The 20,064-nt window shown below is 49.4% G+C and overlaps 1 protein-coding gene and 1 long non-coding RNA gene across 4 annotated transcripts in view; one reads left to right on the forward strand and one right to left on the reverse strand.

Annotated features, from left to right (window-relative positions):
• LOC140393317 (uncharacterized) overlaps positions 1-13,059 on the reverse strand; it is an 83,626-nt gene extending 70,567 nt beyond the window's left edge. Inside the window, exons 1-2 of the long non-coding RNA XR_011935574.1 lie at positions 12,956-13,059; positions 12,608-12,729 (exon numbers count right to left, since the gene is read on the reverse strand). This is a non-coding gene — a long non-coding RNA (uncharacterized lncRNA). The remainder of the gene's footprint in view (positions 1-12,607; positions 12,730-12,955) is intronic.
• LOC140393316 (zinc finger matrin-type protein 4) overlaps positions 1-20,064 on the forward strand; it is a 588,935-nt gene that overhangs the window by 76,352 nt on the left and 492,519 nt on the right. The window lies entirely within an intron of this gene.

Consider the following 20,064-nt stretch of genomic DNA (forward strand, 5'->3'; position numbering starts at 1 on the left):
TGATGCCCCGCCGGGTTCGCGACCGCACGGTTGACGTGTGGTCTCCGCAGTCGGGAACCCGTCGTGGCGGCTGCGGACTGCCCAGCGCTGCCGCACTCGGCCGGGATCCGTCCCGCTGGCCAGGGGGACTTCTGCGAGGGCTGGGGGGGACCGGTGGGGGTTGGCCAGGGGGTGGCCTGTGGGGTCGCGGATGACGGGTCGGGTCCGCACACGGCCGGCGCATGTTGTACGGCGCGACCGCTGCAGGTCGTCAGCCGTGCGCATGAGCGTCCAGGGACCCGGCCATTCTCCGGCCGATTTCGGCACGGGAGCTGGGAGTTTCGTTTCACCCAGCGCTGTTGCTAGCCCCTCACCGGTCCCGGAATTGGTGAGGGATAGGCACCAATTTTGGCATTGTAAAACGTCCGAGAATTCTCCGTTTGAGCCGGCCCTTAGCCGGATGTTTTACTGTCCCAAAGGCACAAGGACACGACAAATGCAAGTTGTTGTGGTGATAGTTGCAGGCTGAATATTTTTCTTTTATAGGTTTCACTGGCAAAGACAGCATTTGTTGGAATTCCCTAATTGTCCAGTAATTGAACATTTCAGAGGGCAGTTAACAGTCACCCACATTGCAGTGGGTCTGGAGTCATATAGAACCATAGAATCCCTAAAGTGCAGAAGGAGGCCATTCGGCCCAGCGAGTTTGCTCTGACCCTCTGAAAGAGCACCGTACCTGGGCAAACTCCTCCGCCCTCTTCCCGTACCCCGTAACCCCACCTAACCTGCACAACTCTGGACGCTAAGTGGTAATTTTATCACGGCCAATCCATCTGACCTGCACATCTTTGGACTGTGGGAGGAAACCGGAGCACCCGGAGGAAACCCACGCAGACACGGGGAGAACGTGCAGCCTCCGCACAGACAGTGACCCGAGACTGGAATTGAACTCAGGTCCCTGGTCATGTGAGGCAGCAATGTTAATCACTGTGCCACCGTGCCACATGTAGACCAGGCCGGGTAAACATGGCAGATTTCCTTCCCTAAAGGGCATTAGTGATCCAGCTGGATTTTGACAACAGTCAATAATAACTTCAAGGTCACCATTACTGAGACTAGCTTTGTATTTCCGATTTATTCACTGAATTCAAATTCCACCAGTTGCCGTGATGGGGCAGCACGGTGGCACAGTGGTTAGCACAGTTGCTTCACAGCTCCAGGGTCCCAGGTTCGATTCCCGGCTTGGGTCTGTGCGGAGTCTGCACGTTCTCCCCGTGTCTGCGTGGGTTTCCTCCGGGTGCTCCGGTTTCCTCCCACAGTCCAAAGATGTGCGGGTTAGATGGATTGGCCATGCTAAATTGCACTTAGTGTCCAAAAGGTTAATTGGTGTTACTGGGTTAAGGGAATGGGGTGCAGGAGGTGTGTGCTTGAGTGGGGTGCTCTTTCCAAGGGCCAGTGCAGACTCGATGGGCCTATTGGCCTCCTTCTGCACTGTAAATTCCATGATTTGAGCCCATATTCCCAGAAACCTATGGGCCTAGTCCAGTGGCAATATCACTGCCCCATCTGAATGTTGAGCCCAACACTGGGAGAACTCCCCTGTTCTTTTCCAAACATTGCCATGAATGTTTCTACATTCACTCGAGCCGGTGCATTATCAGATCTTTTATTACCGAAGGCCATTTAGCCAACCGTGCCAGCGCCAGCTCTTTAAAAGAGCTGTCCAATTAATCCCACTCTCCAGTGCCCCTTTCCCCATAGCCCAGGAAGTGTCTCCTGTTCATGTACTTGTTCACTTGTTGAAAGTTAATATTGAATCTGCTCTGTTGCCCTTTCAGGCAACAGATCCCAGGTCATGACCACCTGTCCTGCAGACAGGGAATTTCCCCAGAGCCGCCCCCTGGTTGAAACTTTGACCCAAACTCTGTGATTACAGAAAGGGCAAGGAATAAGTTCCAAGGAGTGTCACGCACAAGTGTGAGTGTTACGATCAGGTGTGAGATGGACGGGTTGGGGTGAGAGCGGGCCCTGGGTGTGACGAAATTCAGTGCCACAACAGCTGGCCAAAGAAAGATACCAGAAAAAGTTTCAGGCCCCCGATTTTCGCTTGTGGAGTCGGGATAGTTCCTGGCTCCGCAAATCCAACGCAGGAGAAAGTGCCCTGCAAGTTAAAAGTTTTGATTCCGGGGTGGCAGAGTTCTATGGGAGGCAGTCCGGGTGATCCTGGAACTAGTGCGGAGGCTGTCGGGTACAGAGGCGGGCTGGGTGGTAGGCCTGCCTTGGTGCGCTGGCACTGTATTGAAGTTTTAAAAAGCAGCCCTCACCCCTCCCATCTCCTCATGCCCACACAGCCCCATGCCCTACCCATGGCAACCCTACCTACCCTCTCCATGCTCCCTCATAACTTCCATGCCAACTTTGTGCCAACTCATGCCCTACATCCACTACCCTTTGTCCTTACACTCACCCAGTATCTACCAGAGGCAGACTTCAGGACCCATGCTGAAATGAAAGACAGAGATAGATAAGTTCTTGATTAATATGATCAGGGGTTATGGGGAGAAGGCAGGAGAATGGGGATGAGAAAAATATCAGCCTTGATTGAATTGCGGACTCGTTGCATATTATACTTTCAAAAAAGACTTTAAAAAAGACTCTTTTTAATCAGCGTCAGGGGCCCGGCGCGGAGGAACAGAGGCCACCCCCCGGAATGAGCGGCCCGCCGATCGGTAGCCCGCGATCACGGGCCTGAGCACCGTGGAAGCCCCCTCCGGAGTCGGATCCCACCCCCCACCCTACCCCACCACCAGGATGGCCCCTGCAGCCAGAACGGCGAGGTCCTGCCGGGTGGGGCCATACGTGAACCACGGCGGCGGGACTCAGCGGAATTCGACGGGCACTCTGCCCGTCGAGCCCGGAGAATTGCCGCGGGGGGGCCCTTTCAACGCCCCGACCGGCGCCGCGGCGACCGCGCGGGCGCGATTGGCGCCGATTCTCCGGTCGGCGGAGAATCGGCGGCCCAGCGCGGAGCAGGGTGGTGGGATTCTCGCGCCCCCCCCCCCCCCCCCCCCTGCCAATTCTCCGATCTGGCACAGGCTGGGTGAATCCCAGACACTGTTTTTAACAATTCCAAACAGCACCTTATCTCCCTCAAAGGTATCCAGGGACCATATACAAAAGAGTACCATACCTCTCTAGAATGGTGCCCCAGCTCTCCAAACGACTCCACAAAGCCAAAACACGTTCCTAATCCACAAACAAATCGTGCCGGGTCGGAGAATTGCCGGGGGGGGGCCAGCGACCGGAAAATCGGCGCCATCCCCGCGCGATGGGCCGAGTGCCCGGTAAGTTAGGCCGAGTCCCGCCGGCGTCGTTCTCGTGTGGTCCTACCCGGCGGGACCTCGGCGTTCATGCTGCGGGTGGTGGCCTGGTGGGGGGGAGGAGCGAATCAACCCTGTGGGGCGGGGGGGCTTCCACGGTGGCCTGGCCCGCGATCGGGGCCCACCGATCGGTGGGCGGGCTTATCCCGGTGGGGGCCTCTGTTCCTCTGCGCCGGGCCCCTGTAGGTCTTCGCCACGTTGCGTCGGAGCCGGCACGGAGAAGGCAACTCGCACTCATGCGCGAACTCGCAGCGCCCGTGCTGACACCCGGATCAGCAGCTGGAACAGCGTGAGGCCCTCCAGTGCCGTGCTGGCCCCCTGTGCGCTGCAGGATCGCTGATCCTCGGGGCCAGATGGTGCCGTCATAAAACGCTCTGGCGTTTACGGCGCCATCGACACTTAGCCTCAGGATCAGAGAATCCCACCCCATGTTTCACACACCTGGGTTACCAAAATTGGACATGAGTGGAGGCACGTTGCTGATTTACATGGGCAGTTGTCTCTGTGATCCTGACCCCACCCCATTCCCCCCAACAATGATGATAGGTGCTGTGTTTGGGGACAGGACAACCAATTTTGGGCCTCTTCTGCCATTTTCTCAATGGAGAGGTTCTCCACCATGGTGAATATCCAAGTCCAAAGGTCTCTTCCGAGAGATGATAGAGAAATCAAATATAGAAAATATCAAAACACAAAAATGACTTTGGACCGTCAAAGAGGTCGACTGCTCCCACAACCCATGTCCACCCTCCCCTTCCATAGAGTCAACCCATTTAAAATCCTCCCACATCCCATATCCACCCTCCCCTATCATAGTTGACCCATTTAACCTCCTCACACAGCCCATATCCACCTCCACTATGGATATTGCATTCGCTGCTCCCAATGCTGTCTCCTCTATAAAGGAGATAAAGATAGATAGTTTTTTGAAGAATAAAGGGATTAAGGGTTATGGTGTTCGGGCCGGAAAGTGGAGCTGAGGCCACAAAAGATCAGCCATGATCTCATTGAATGGCGGAGCAGGCTCGAGGGGCCAGATGGCCTACTCCTGCTCCTAGTTCTTAAGTTCTTATGTTCTTATATCGGAGAGACCAAACGCAGACTGGGTGATCGCTTTGCTGAGCACCTTCGGTCTGTGCGCATTCAGGACCCTGACCTTCTCATTGCTTGCCATTTTAACACAAGACCTTGCTCCCATGCCCACATGTCTGTTCTTGGTCTGCTGCAATGTTCCAGTGAAGCTCAACGCAAACTGGAGGAACAACATCTCATCTTCCGGTTAGGCACGCTACAGCCTTCCGGTCTCAACATCGAATTCAACAACTTCAGATGATTAGCTCTACCCCACCTCGACCCCATCCCATTTCATTTTAATGGTCTCTTACCATTTCTTTCTTTCTTGTCTTTCTTAATATTTATTTAACCCCCCCCCCCCCAATCTTATCCACCTTTCCTTACCCCTTCTCCCCTTTGCTTCCCCCTTCCCCTCCTCCCACATCACCATCTGTCACAGTTCACCCTCTGATGTTAGTTTCTCTGCTGTTTGACCTTTCACACCTTTTGTTCTCTGGGGACTGCCATAAGCACTCTGTTCCCATGGTTTCTGTGGCCATTAGCACCCGGTTTCCCTGGGTTTCTGTGGCTATGACTCATCTTTCATTCTCACTCCACAGTATAAACATTCCCCACTTTCTCTGTCTGTTAGCTTTGACAAAGGGTCACCTGGACTCGAAACGTTAGCTCTTTTCTCTCCCTACAGATGCTGCCAGACCTGCTGAAATTTTCCAGCATTTTCTCTTTCGCTCCACCTCCACTATCATAATCGACCCATTTCACCTCCTCCCCCAGCCCATGTACGCTGAAATCTGAAGGTTTAAATTGATAGATTATTTTTAGGTAAGTGAATCCAAGGATATGCAGCAGTGGGGAAATGGAGGTGAGATATAGATCGATAATAATCGAATTGAGTGGCAGGACAGGTCCAAGGAGCTGAATAGCCTCTTCCTGTCTCTAATAAGCCTGATGACACATTGATCAGAAGGATGGAGGAGACATTATGTACCCACGTTTGAACAGCATCTTCAAACCCGTGACAGGTTCCGACATCAACAGCTCCCCTCAATTAGAACCGAACATGAATATTCATAATGAGACCAGGTTGGGCAGAGTTATTGTCATGTTAGTGAAGCAAAAATAGCTCTCAGCATGACGATAATGACTCATCCCTCATCTGAAAATAAGTGCACGATGTATTTGTGAAGGACATTTTATATTGTGCTATTTCATGGTGTAAATCTGGAGCAAGCTTAGCTGGCCATTGTTACAGTGAGAGAAACATACATTGTAATCATGGAGCCAAATATCTCAGATTTCTGAGCCTGTCGGGACAGTACCCTGCACACTGGCCCCAGTAGAGTTTCCAGGACCTTGGGTCGGGGGGGGGGGCGGATTTGGCGAGGACAGTGCTTCAGGGTGGGGCACCTAAGTAGCATGTTGTTGGTGGGCCCCCATGCCACGATGAGTGCATCTCAGGCACCTACCTGCCATTGGGTGGGGGGGGGGGTTGGGCAGGGTCGGCCAATCCCATCCCTGTCACCACTCAGAATCCCTCTGAGTCCCATATGTTGATGAGGATCGAGATGTGTTTTGTTTATTCATATAAATATGAATTGTGAATCTCTGGAATTCCTTGCCCAGTGAAGCAGTTGAGGCTCCTTCTTTAAACGTTTTTAAGAAAAACATAGATGCCTTTCTAAAGAATAAAGGGATTCGGGGATATGGTGTACGGGCCGGAGAGTGGAGCTGAGTCCACAAAGATCAGCCATGATCTCATTAAATGGCGGAGCAGGCTCGAGGGGCCAGATGGCCTACTCCTGTTCCTAGTTCTTATGTTCTTATATATTTATTCTTCATTGCCAACTCTCGGGAATCCAGGTCACTTCCGAGGTTTAGGCCCCACCACGCGTCCCAGTAGGTGAGTTCTCCCTTGCCCCCGTCACATAGAATTTACAGTGCAGAAGGAGGCCATTCGGCCCATCGAGTCTGCACCGGCTCTTTGAAAGAGCACCCTACCCAAGCCCACACCCCCACCCTATACCCATAACCCAGTAACCCCACCCAACACTAAGGGCAATTTTGGACACTAAGGGCAATTTATCATGGCCAACCCACCTAACCTGCACATCTTTGGACTGTGGGAGGAAACCGGAGCACCCGGAGGAAACCCGCGCACACACGGGGAGAACGTGCAGACTCCGCACAGACAGTGACCCAAGCCGGGAATCGAACCTGGGACCCTGGAGCTGTGAAGCAATAGTGCTAACCACTGTGCTACCGCAGCTGTGTTCAATCCCAGAAAGCCAGGTGGTAAAGGTTAGAAGACAACCAAACCTTACACACTCTCATGGTTATTTGTGGGGTTACTCATTACAAGCACCCCTGGTGCTAGGGTCAAGGATATCTCGGAGCGGGTACACGACATTCTGGAGGGGGAGGGTGAACAGCCAGTGGTCGTGGTGCACATCGGTACAAACGACATCGGTTAACAAAAGGGACGAGGTCCTAAAAACAGAATACAGGGAGCTAGGAAGGAAGTCAAGAAATCGGACCTCGAAAGTAGTGATCCCGAGATTACTACCGGTGCCACGTGCTAGTCAGAGTAGAAATGACAGGATTATATAGGATGAATACGTGGCGAAGGGATAGTGTCAGGGGGAGGGTTTCAGATTCCTGGGGCATTGGGACCGGTTCTGGGGGAGGTGGGACCTGCACCAACCCTCTGAAAGAGCACCCCATATCGGGTCAAGCCCTCTCCTATCCCCGTAATCCCACCTAACTTTAGGGACACTAAGGAGCAATTTAGCATGGCCAATCCACCTAACCTGCACATCTTTGGACTGTGGGAGGAAACCGGGGCTCCCGGTGGAAACCCACGCACACACGGGGAGAACGTGCAGACTCCGCACAGACAGTCATCCAAGCCCGGAATTGAACCCGGGCCCTTGGCGTTGGTAGGCAGTTGTGCTAACCACTGTGCCGCTGTGCCGCTTTCAACTAAGACAGAAGAGCACAAACCTCTCGCCCGGGACTCACTTCTAAACCCACCCAGGCCACCACAAGGTTTGTTCAATTTTAACAGCCAAGGTTCAGTGAGCAATATTTGATTGATTCCTTTTACATGCACATTCACCCAGTCCAAGAAGAGCTTGTCGGAGCAGCAGAACGCGTCTCGTCTGTGCCATCTGTCAGATGAGACTTTAATACAAAGCCCTGTCTGCCCTCTCAGGTGACGTAAAAAAAGAATTCCACCCCGCTGTGTCGAAGGAGAACAGAGGAATTCTCCCCAGTGGCCTGGCCATTATTCCATCTCTCAATCAACGTCACAAAAACAGCTCATCTGGTTGGTATCACATTGCTGTTTTTTGGGAGCTTGCTGTGTGCAGCTACATTACAACAGTACCTACCCTTCAAAAAAATACTCCATATGCAGTCAGGTGCATTGGGACACGAAAGGCGCTATAGAAATGTAATTTTGTTTTCTCTTGGTGATTTGTTTGATTGGTTGACTGGGCAACGATCGACAATGCCAAGGGACCTTTCGCTGACACCCACAAACAAACAGTGCAACCACAAGAGTGACTTTTCAGAATGATTACACTTTGCACAAAAGAGGAAGTGAGGTAAGCACTCAAAGTTAAACGCACAGAGAGATTATGACAACTCATTCTTGAAACAAAAAGCCCCTGCAATGTAAGGGCGGGACAAAATAAGCTTTAAATATGGCTGTTAGATCGGTGGGGTGGCTTTTACGGTGTGCGGAGATGAATTTAAGCTTTTGTGACAGCAGAATTTAAATTGTGAACGTCTCTAAATATTTTTAACTTAAATGGAATTAAAGCCACTGTTTTAACAAATGCACCCTTTAAACAGGCATTGCATAAGCAATCAGAAACCCACCAGGGCTCAATTAATATGCAAAGATAAAAGGCAAATGTAATAAATTACAGAAATTATGCAAATGTTCTAAATGTATATTTATAAACAGCACCTCAGGACTCATTTAATGAAGTGTGGAGACAGATATCACAGGGCAGGAGTTAGAGAGGTGAGAACGGAGGGAGATTCTGGAGAATTTGTATTTTCCCAGGATATTGTGGTGGGTTGGTCAATGTAAATGATCCCAGGGAATGATTCCGAAGATCAGGAGGCCGGGGGGTTGCCGGGGTGGGGGGGGGGGGGGGGGGGGGGGGCGGAGGCTAGGACTAGCTTAATTCCTCTTGCAGGCCTGGCACAGATTTAACATTGATAACCATCTTCTTTTTTTTTTTTACAAACAATTTCATTGAGGTATTTTAGGCACATAGAAAAAGTGACATTGTACAGCACAAAACAAAAAGAAGTTAAGACACAAATTACAAATTAAACATAGTGCAAACCACGGCTCTGTTCACGCAGGGACCTGCCTCAATATCCCCCTACTCTACTCTACCCTAGCCCCCCCCCGCTGACGCTTACTCCGCTGCGAAGAAGTCAATAAATGGCCGCCACCTTCGGGCGAAACCTAGCAGCGAACGTCTCAAGGCGAACTTGACTTTCGCTAGGCCAAGAAAGCTCGCCATGTCCGATAGCCATACCTCAGCCCTCGGGGGCTTAGAGTCCCTCCATGCCAACAGTATTCGTCGCCGGGCTACCAGGGAAGCAAAGGCCAGAACGTCGGCCTCCCTCTCTTCCTGGGCTCCCGGGTCCTCCGAAACCCCAAAGATTGCCACCTCCGGGCTCATTACCACCCCAGTTTTCAATACCTGGGACATGATATCTGTGATTCCCTGCCAGTACCTCCTGAGTTCAGGGCACGACCAGAACATGTGTACATGGTTAGCCGGCCCTCTGGCGCATCTCGCACAATTGACCTCCAGCCCGAAGAATCTGCTCGTCCGGGCCACCGTCATGTGGGCCCGGTGCACGACCTTAAACTGGATCAGGCTGAGCCTGGCGCATGTTGCGGTCGTGTTGTGATAACCATCTTCTGACGCTGCGAATTCTTTCTGGTGTCCTGGCTGAATGGGGACTCTCCCCAGCCAATATGTATCCCTCAACCACGGCAACGAGAGGAGCCCATTCAGCCCCTCAACACTATGCCTCCATCCAATCAGAATCATGCCTGGTCTGCACCCTAACTCCATTTGCTGCATTGGTTCAGCACTCGCCCCTTTATACCCCTATCCAACACAGATGTAGCAATTTCAATTTCGCCACTTTCACCCTCAGTGTCCACCCCCCACCCCTCCGCCACCCCCACCCCCGCCAAGCCTCAACAGCCAACATCTCAGAGAAAGAAAAACTTGGATTTCTGTGGCCCGTTTCATAACCTCAGAACATTCCAAGGTGCTTTACAGTCAACACGACTCTGTCGGGAGTAAAGTCACTGTTGTAATATAGAAAATGAGGCAGCCAGAATGTGCACAGTAAGATCCCACAATGTGATAATGACCAGGTAACCTGTGCTAAGGTGTTGGTTACGGGATAAATATTGACCTGCACACTGGGAGAACGTCCCTGTTCATTTTCAAAATAGTCCCACAGGGACCTTTACCTCCCATTCAGGCAAATTTAATGTGTTATGGGCCAAGGTTTAGAGAACCCCAAAGTGTATCATGGAGTTCACCTGACCCACAACTTTTACTAGATTGTGGTATGGGGAGCACACGGCCCACTCTACAGGTGTGGTACAGCAGAAATGGAAATGTATTTTTTAAAGCAAAACAATGTTTATTCTATGAACTCAAGTTAACCTTTTTAAAACATACAGTGACCATCTTAGCAACCATCAATTCAAATGCAACCCCCACAGAATACAACACTAAGTAATCCTTTAAGCTTTCCTTTTGACATCCATAAAACTTAAAACACCTTTTACCAGAAGCACATCAGGTTAAAGTCACTACTGTTATTAGTTTTAAATCACCAGGATCGATTTACAGTCTTTCGATTACAGAGAGAGATTCATACACCTTCTGGCTGTGACTGCAGCTATCCAGCTCTGAAAACAAAACTAAAGCACACCCTGCAGCAAACAACCTAAAATGAAAGTAAAAAGCTGACAGACAGCCCCGCTCCACCCACTCTTTGACATCACTGCAGTAATAAACACCCATTTCTTAAAGGTCTTCTCACTGCAGATATTTATGTACACACTCATCTATAAACACCCATTTCTTAAAGGTACGCTCACATGACAAATGACCCATCAGAAAAATGTCTCCTCCAGCAGCACCACCACATTCCCTTGGTATGGGCTGAAATGTCTTGCCCAGACTTTGTGTTCAGGTCTTTGGTATGGAATATTGTGATAGCCCTCACGAGGACTGCGGGGTGTCACTGACTGATCTCCCCATGGACCTCGTAGAATACGAGTTCCCCCGGTGAACGGGTGGAGGCCCACTCGGCGAGGACTCGTTAGCAGGACCTTTCAATGTAGCTCCCCGACCCGGACCGGCAGTTCCCTGGGCTGGGACGTTTGTTTTGCGTGCCGTGTTAGCGGCTTTATTTTCAGTTTAAAAGTAAATCAATTTAGCGTTTCGCTCCGTGCCTCCTGGCATTATAACACTGGCGATGAGGATAAAGCACGGGAGTCGGAGCTTCCTTTTCGAAACTCCCAGATGTCAACTCCGGTAAGAAACAAAGCAGGAAGAAAAACCTGGAAATGCCCTTGTTTGAGAAGCTCGAGACGCATGATGTGGACTTGGAGGACTGGCCCCAGGGCACCAAACACACGAGCTACTTCTTCCACACTAACGGCACAGAGCGGGATGGCAGGCATAAAACAATCCTATTGACAGCACGCAGGCCCTGCGTTCAGCGTTATAAAGAGTTTAACTTAACCCGCAGCCCCTGGCACTAAAACATTCAACAAGCTTGCGGATCCAGTAAAGAACTATTACGACCCAAAGCCATCCGTAATCCTCCGACATTACCGATTCGACATGGCTGGGAGGACAAAGTCCTGGCTGGATTAAGGAAGCTGACCGAATGCTGAGAGGTTAACCCATCCCTGACCAAGATGCAACTCAGCCGGCTAGTGTGTGGGATCAATAATGTTGTGAGGCAAAAATAATGTTGACAGGACCCACCCTTGACATCAACCGGGCTATAAAATTAACACTATCCTTGGAGAAGGGGCCATGCCCATCCCACAGGGCACTACCATCTGAGCCGACAAACTAAAGCCCACCAACGTGTTTGTATCTCCGCTGGTGCCTGGTTTCAAGCGAGGGTATGACCCAGATGAATCTGCCAGCAGCGCCTCCTCAGGTGTCCATGGAGGGTCCACGAGATCCCAGCTGGATGGTTCATCTACAGGGGGGGGAAGACAATTGGTCAGCTTTATCACTCATCATGTAGTCAATATGCATGTTGGGCGGTATTTTGGTGGGCTCTTAGTTGCTGACTAACTGGGTGTGGCGGCTGTCTCTTTAAGACAGTACAGCTGAAAAGAGTCACCTGACTTGACCAATGGGAACCCAGAATGAGTGATCACCCCAGAGGGTGGAGTCCTCTCTTGGGCGGAATATATCTATCAGTCATGTAGTGAGAATTGGGGGACATGGAGCTGTGCTGTTGATAAATCGTAAATTCTTTACCCATCAGTCTGGCCTCAATAAAACTCGAGATGGATTTGCAGGCATAGCATTAGTTATTTTTATTTGACTTGCAAGTCTGGCTCGTTTCACACAGACACAGAACGCATGCCGCCTCCTGAGCCTCCCGAATCGAGTGATTCTGTAGAACAAAGGAACCTCTACCAACACATTCAAATGGCAACAAGTTTCACATACACGATTCCCATAGGTCACCCTCCTGACCTGGCCATACATCCTAATTGGCTCACTTCTCATCCCTTTCCCTGGCCTCTTGTTACCCAGCATCCTTTTCTCCTCCTCCACTGGACACCCTCTCCCTTTCCTTGCCATGCGTTCTGAAATCCTTTGTCTGTGAACTAACAGAATCAGACCGGCCTATATCTACATTACAGTAACTAATATCTTTAAAGTAACTATTTTATATCACATTCGTCACTGTAAACCCCCCTGTCCCAAGTTAATCTTTATTCATAAACACCTTCTTGTTCCTAATGAAGCTTGAAGTCTCCTGGCAATGCCAGAAATACATAACTCTGAGGCTCCTTGTTTAGAAGTCCTTCATTGTTTTCACTACCTGCCTGTCCTCTCATCTGTCCACTGGACTCCTACCTTGCTCTGAGCGTTCTTGCACTCCAGCTCCAGGCCATCATCTCGCATTGTCTCAGGATGAGCAGGTGAGTCACCCCACCACCATTTCGCGAGTGTTCTGAGGCATTGTGATGTGACTTCTCCTGTAAGTACAGAAGTCCATTTATTACTCCACCTGCAACATCATTTTGAGGTCCCCTCATCTTTGCACACCTGACCCTTAGATGGACCCAGATCTTCCGATCTCACCTCCCACCCGTAGCACGCACAACACTTACTGTTACTCTGATTCCTACACCCCTAAGCGTTGCTGAGGACAGCTACCCTTCTAGACTTTGCCACTCTGGACCATGCCAACTCAGTACTCACCCTTGCTGAGCACAGATCATTGAATCATTTTCGGCACTGTTTCCAGGCACGGCGCCCCACGTCATGCCCGCTGACCTCTGCTGCCAGCTCTGCCCAGGCATCCCTTGTTTGGTAGGGTGGCCTCCTCTTGCCATCCCGCGGCAAAATTCAGGCCCGAGTCTCTGTGCCAGGCCGCAGACATTCCATGGTTCACGTGATGGTTCAGAGCCCTGGGAACACGCAGACATTAGCTCGAAGGGAGTCACATATAAGCTCACGCCAAAACAGATTTCCTTCCCTATCGGAGAGCCACTAAATCCAGTTGGGTTTTTATGACAACCTGATAGCCTCATGGTCACTTTCAACTGGTTCCTTTGTTTTATTTCCAGATTGTTTAAACTGAATTCAGATTTGCCTGTGCTGGGATTTGAACTCATGTTCTGCTGGATCGTTAGTGTCAATCTCTGAATTACGAGTCCGGTATTATACCCGCTGCTCTGGCAGTCCTCACACACGTGTTTGAGACAGCTAGAGGCTCTCGATGGCATGGCACCGGGTTGTACCTTCAAACAGCAGTAACTGATACCATACCCGGACACCGGAACGTCGTGCTTTTGATCTGCCCGATCCTCTTGTTTGCCAAGCGCCGCGGACTGGCACAGCGAGCCCCGCTGGTCTCAATCGGATTGGAGCTAAGGTAGTCAGCAAGCCACTTGAGGTGGCAGTCACAGATGAACAGATTTTGGGCAGGATGCATTGGATGAGGGCCAGAGAACCAAGTCTACCCAGCGATACCAACATCCCATAAATGAATAAAAAAAGCAAAAAAACCTGCCCTATTGCCTTATGTGGCGAGATGTCCAATTTTATTCCATTACACTCCTATGAAGCACATTGAAATCGGACGGCACGGTAGCACAGTGGTTAGCACTGTTGCTTCACAATACCTAAGTCCCAGGTTCGATTCCCAGCTTGGGTCACTGTCTGTGCAGAGTCTGCACATTCTCCCCGTGTCTGCGTAGGTTTCCTCCCACAGTCCAAAGACGTGCTTGTTAGGTGAATTGGACATTCTGAATTCTCCCTCTGTGTACCCGAACAGGCGCTGGAATGTGGCGACTAGGGGCTTTTCACAGTAACTTCATTGCAGTATTAATGTAAGCCTACTTGTGACAATAAAAAATATTATTGTGTTATTATGTTAAAGATGGTATGTAAATATAAGTTGTTGCTGATTTTATGGAGAAAATCTAATGAGCATTTAAATGTGGCACAAGTTATAAAGATAAGCTTTACACAGGGACAGCACAGAATGAAAACAAGAATGTGCATTTGTATAGCACCTTTCACAATCTTAAGCTGTCCCAACATTTGTAGCCAACGAAGTGCTTTTTAAGTGTAGCCACTGTCGCTATTTACTGAAAGACAGCGGCAGCCGCACAGTGACGCAGTGGTTAGCACTGCTGCCTCACAGCTCCAGAGACCCGGGTTCAATTCCAGCCTCGGGTAACTGTCGGTGTGGAGTTTGCACGTTCTCCCCGTGTCTGCGTGGGTTTCCTCCGGGTGCTCCGGTTTCCTCCCACAGTCCAAAGATGTGCAGGCTAATTGGACTGGCCATGTTAAATTGTCCCTTAGTATCCAAAAGGTCAGGTCGGGTTACTGGGTTACGGGGATAGGCTGGAGGCGTGGGCTTAAATGGGGTGCTCTTTCCAAGGGCCAGTGCAGACTCGATGGGCCGAATGGCCTCCTTCTGCACTGTAAATTCTATAATTCTATGACATTCTGCCCCCCCCCCCCACCCCACCAGCAAATAGTAATGGGTTATTGGCCACACAACATTTGTAATGATCCTGGATGGGGGATAAAAATTGGCCTGGGCTCCCAGCTCTTCTTTGAAACAAGCAAAATGAGGAGACGCTGGGAAAACCTGGCAAGTCAGGCAGCAATTACAGAGAGAGTAAGCGAGACAGAGCTAATGGAATTTCATCAGAACGGGTTTGAATCAGAGGTGGGCCTGCAGGGTTGTGTTACGACACCCAGCGCGGTCAATCCAAGCCCCGCTTAACCCGGAGTCGCAACACAGGCAAAATTAGATTTTATTTAAAATACCCGACGTCCTTGGCTGGGCCCAAATAAACTAGTCGCCAGGTTTGTAACTTTGCAACACAAGTAACCGTTTATTATGTCCAAAATTCCAGACAGAAATGTAACTGACCCCTTTCCCAACCCCCCGGGTGTCCCTTCTGAACTCGCCGCACTCCGTACACACACACACACACACACAGACAAAAAAACAGAGGGGAGAAGGTGGTGGAAAGGAAAAGAAAACACTAATACAAATAAAAAGATGAGGATCATTGATGCACTGGGATGAGTTCCAGTAAATTTCTTTCTGAAGTCCAGGATTTTGCTTTGGCACCTCTCCCTTCTGGGCTTGAGATGATTTTCTCTGGCGAGGTTGTCTACCTTCTCTGCCGACTCAGCATCATTTCAGGTTCAGAGCAAAGGATGTGCCAGGCACTGCTTTATGAACAATAAAGCAATTATTTCACATCAGCAACCAGGGGAGAGAGAGAGAGAGAGCGTTCCTTTTGCTTCCAAGATCTAAAACACTTTGGCCAAGTTCTCACACAGAGCATCACATAAGAACCAGTCACTGACCAATGTCAGGTAGAACACTGTACCTGGCCAACGCACCAGTTGCCAGTTAACCAACCAAACTGACTCCCTCATCAACCGCTTCCTAAGATCCACCTGGTGCTGAAGAATCTGGCTTCTCCAAACATGAAGCCTGGGTACACATTGTCCTGTTTCAACTTTCAGTCTTCTGCTTAAACACATGTCGATTATGGGTCCACAGACAAAACAATAAAGTAACATACGAGCAATGGGACCAAAAGAAATGAACAGCACTATTACAGCAGACACAGGGAGGAAGCATTTAAATGAGGGACATCCCAGCAGGGCAGGATGAAGGAAAGATTTATTCGCTAGTTACGGCCCAGCCGGCCTCCGCGGTAGAAGCTTTGAGCTGTTGAGCTTGAATTTATAAAGGGTAAAATTTTACAGGTTGATCTTGCGGATGAATCGCATCCTGTGCACTTCAAAAACGCAGTTTGTAACCCACGCTGTTTTGAACTCTGTCATTTAGATTACAATCAGTTGTTCCCCATTCTCTGGGTGCGACAAGGACATATTAAACGTCCTGCGGTAAATGTAATGAGGAAGCCATGGGGAACCGTGAACCACTGCACTCCCCGCGGTGACGGGACTTTCATCATAGTGTTAGCAGAGAGTTCCAGTATTGATCCAATCTGATTGACAAGCCTTTGACAGTCACTGTGGCGTCTTCAGTTTGTCAGTATTCTCAACATTGATTTTGTCAACCTGCATTTATCTTTGTGCTAATTCATTAGGACTGAATGATTCTGAAAGCCTCGTACCACATTCTCACAATTCTCAAGTGCAGATTGATGAAATTAATGATCTGTATCTTATTACCCCAAAAGGCTCAGCAAATGTAGCCAATGAGTAGCTGAAAGAAAGAGCAGTTGTATGTGTGTGATCGACGAACTGTCTGTGCAAAATCAACTGATCTCAGCCATGGACAGTAAGAAAAAGAGAGAAGGCAAGAAAGAGAGACAGACTGACTGGTGTGCATTTCTGCAGCACCTTTCAGAACCTCAGGACATCCCAAAGTGTTTAGCAACCAGTGGAGCACTTTGAGTGCAGTCATTGTTGTAATGCAGAAAATGCAGTGGCCAATTTGTGCACAGCAGGCTCCAATGGACAACAAATGATAATAAGCAGGTGATCTATGTTTTAGTGATATTAGTTGAGGGATACATGTTGGGCAAGACACCAGTCAGAGCTCCCCTGCTCTTCTTCAGCATAGTGACTGTAGTCCGAGTGGTCACGCAATGGCCACAAAGGAGGTCAGGTGTCAGGAGCACAGGGATTATTCCCGGGAGCGCGGGCAGAGTACAAGTATGAAGCAGCTGCCAAGCAAGTGAATAAACTATTCTTCCTTATAAGTTCTTGTTGTCTGTGATTTGGGAACAAGACAAATTTACAAGGTGTCAGAAGTTGGCAGTATGGCACAAGGCCTTCGCTGCATCGATCTGCTTGTCTTTGACGGAAACATTGTGGATAGCTGGGAAAAGTTTGAGAAGGAGTGCCAGATGTCCTGTTGTGCTGCATTGTCTGACAAGTCAAAAAAGAGTACAGGCTTGTACTCTATTAAACTTAGCGGCTCCCGAGGCGGTCAAACAATTTGTTCTCCAGAGGACCCTGAAATAATCCTAAAAAGGTTTGGGAATATCTGTCTTCCGGCCAAAAATGTAATCCTTGACAGACGTGCGTTCAATTCAACAAACCAAAGAGTAAATTAATGAATACAATCTTACATGGCCACCCCGAAGATTTGAAAAAGAAATGTGCATTTGGCACTCTCACTGATGAACTAATCAGGGATCGAATAATTTGGGGAGTTCACAGTGATTTAGTTAGCGAGCAGCTCCTTTGAGATAAAGATCTAATATTACAAACAGCCGTTAGCATCTGTACATTAAATTAAAAAATAGAAGCAGAGATTTTGGACGGGAAACAGAAGTATTCGGAGTACATGGTGCACCCTGCTCCAACTGCATTGGCCAGCACCCTCAGAATACAACAGTTTGTTTTGCATGTGGTAAAAGATGCAACAAACGTGGGAAATGGGATCACTTTGCTGAATGCTGCAGATTGAAACCACAGCAGCCCTCCTCCACCATCAGCAACATGGCAACGGGTCAGTCCTCCAGGGATAGGAGCGTCTGTAAGATGAATGAATTGGAACTCAGCCAAAGCAGCAAAGCTACAGAGCCTCCAATAACACTATATTGTGACAGTGTCGACACCGTCACAGAAAAGGGAGAGTTCTTCACCACCCTCAACATGATTGGCAGGAATGCAAGACTGAAGGTGAAGGTAGACGCTGGGGCAAAGTGTATTGTATTATCCAGTTGAATGTTACAGGACGTAGACCCATATGCAGCAGCAAACCCCAGCATCCAGGGAGACCTCATGGATCATGGGGGACAAACCATTTGCACTGAAGGTGTAGCTACCCTCCACTGAAAACAGGACAGTTTCAAGTTTCATAGAATTGACCAGAACGTAAGGCCACTGCCAGGTCTTCAAGACAGCATTAAATTGGAGCTCATTCAACTTGGTCCAGAGGTACGTGCTTTACTCCAAGCTTCGGAGATGACCGAATATAGAGACCTCTTCAACTGCGACGCCATTGGTAAGCTGCCAATTGTTACTCTATGACACTAGATGACTCAGTACCAACAGTCTCTGCTCTGTGAAGAGTACCAATAGCCATGAAGCAGAGAGTCATTAATGAGCTGCATGGATGACAGGAGTAGGTGTCATAACTCCTATCGACGAGGCCACGGAATGGGTTCCAGCAATGGTGGCCATAGTAAAAACAAAGAGGGCATGGTCAGGACATGCATTGGCCCAGTATACCAGCACTGCTTAAACCACATTACCCTATGAAGACAGTGGAACAGGAGATAACAGACATGATTCATCACTCAGGCTTAACTAATCAACCATGGAAAGCATAGATCAGCTACCAGACTTACATAGTCGAACACAGATAAATTAAACATTACATTATGAACTTAATATTTTGTACCAATGTTTGGCACAGCCTGGTTGACAGGTGGAAGGGAGCACCAGCAGAGGGAGGCTGCAATTTGAGCAATTGGCCCCACCATTCTGGAGCATAGAAGGTTGGTGATTCAGGCTGGGGGGGGGGGGGGGGGGGTTCAGAGCTCAAGGCTGGGAAAAGGGGTGATTAAAAATCGGGCTCTGAAAAGGGGATGGTCAAGTCAGGAAGAAGTGGATGGTCGGCAGATCGGGGCGGGGAGCCTTGTTGATGGTGGGCAGGCTTTGGGGAGTCAGGAAGTGAGTTACTCTCCACAGAATTCCCAGCTCCTGACCTGCCGTTGAGCCACAGTATTTATTTGACTTGTTCAGTTCAGTTTCTGGTCAATGATAACCCCCAGGATGTTGGTAGTGGAGGATAAGAGATGATCATGTCACTGAATGTTCGGAGAAGATGGATACCTTCCCTGTTGTTGGAGAAGATCATTGCCTGGCACTTGTGCATATCAGCCAAAACCGGAATGTTGTCCAGGTCTTGCTGGATATGGACTGCTTCAGTCTCTGAGGAGTCACGAGTGGTGCTGAGCATTGTGCAATCATGAGCGAACATCCCCTCGTCAAACCTTATGACAGAGGGAAGATCACCTGAAGCTGGTTGGGCCGAGCACACGACCTTGAGGAATTTCAAGGTGCTTCCTCAAGGAAATTGAGGAATTTCTGCAGCAATGTCCTGGGACCGAGATGATTGCCGTCCACCAGCCACAACCATCTTCCTTTGTGCCTTCAACTTCATCGGGGCTCTCTCATGTAACAGCCGGTCAAATTCTGCCTTGTGTCACGATAATCCGTTATTCAATGACATCATGGTTAATGTGTCGGGTTAATCCGTTTAACTACCTGGCCGAATAGAATCTATCAATCTTAGTTTTGAAACTTCATCCCCAATTTCATTAGGTGAGGGAGTTCCGGATTGCCGTTATCCTTTGTGTGAAGAAATGCTTTCTGACAGTGCCCCTAAATGGCCTTGCTCTGATTTCAATTTTAAGAGCCCTCCTGAAATCCATGAATTAAACCCAATCTCACCAGTCTCGCTCTGCGCCTTGGCTGAGATCATTCTGTCCTACTCTCTCAAGCTTGCCTACGCCTTGCACAAGGGACTTGGCTCTTTATCCAGCTCTCCCAATCAGTGCTCTCTCCAAAGCCCCCTGTTCCATTATCTTCAAGAATTCCACCGGATTCTGTTTTAAAGAAGGAAGCTCATTATCTTGATACACTATTTAAAGCAACAACTCGCATTGTCATAGTTTTATGGGCTGCATTTTACGGGAGTGCGGCACATGGGAGGAGGTGGGGTGGTTGTGGGAGAGGGGGTTGGACTTTGGAGAGCAGACAGGAATGAAAAAAGTGTGTTTGGGGGGGGTTACTATCTTCGGGAGGCTACCCACAGTATGCAATGGGCGCCCCCTGAAGAGCGA

Source organism: Scyliorhinus torazame, chromosome 16 (genome assembly GCF_047496885.1).
Source record: "Scyliorhinus torazame isolate Kashiwa2021f chromosome 16, sScyTor2.1, whole genome shotgun sequence".
Lineage (NCBI taxonomy): Eukaryota > Metazoa > Chordata > Chondrichthyes > Carcharhiniformes > Scyliorhinidae > Scyliorhinus > Scyliorhinus torazame.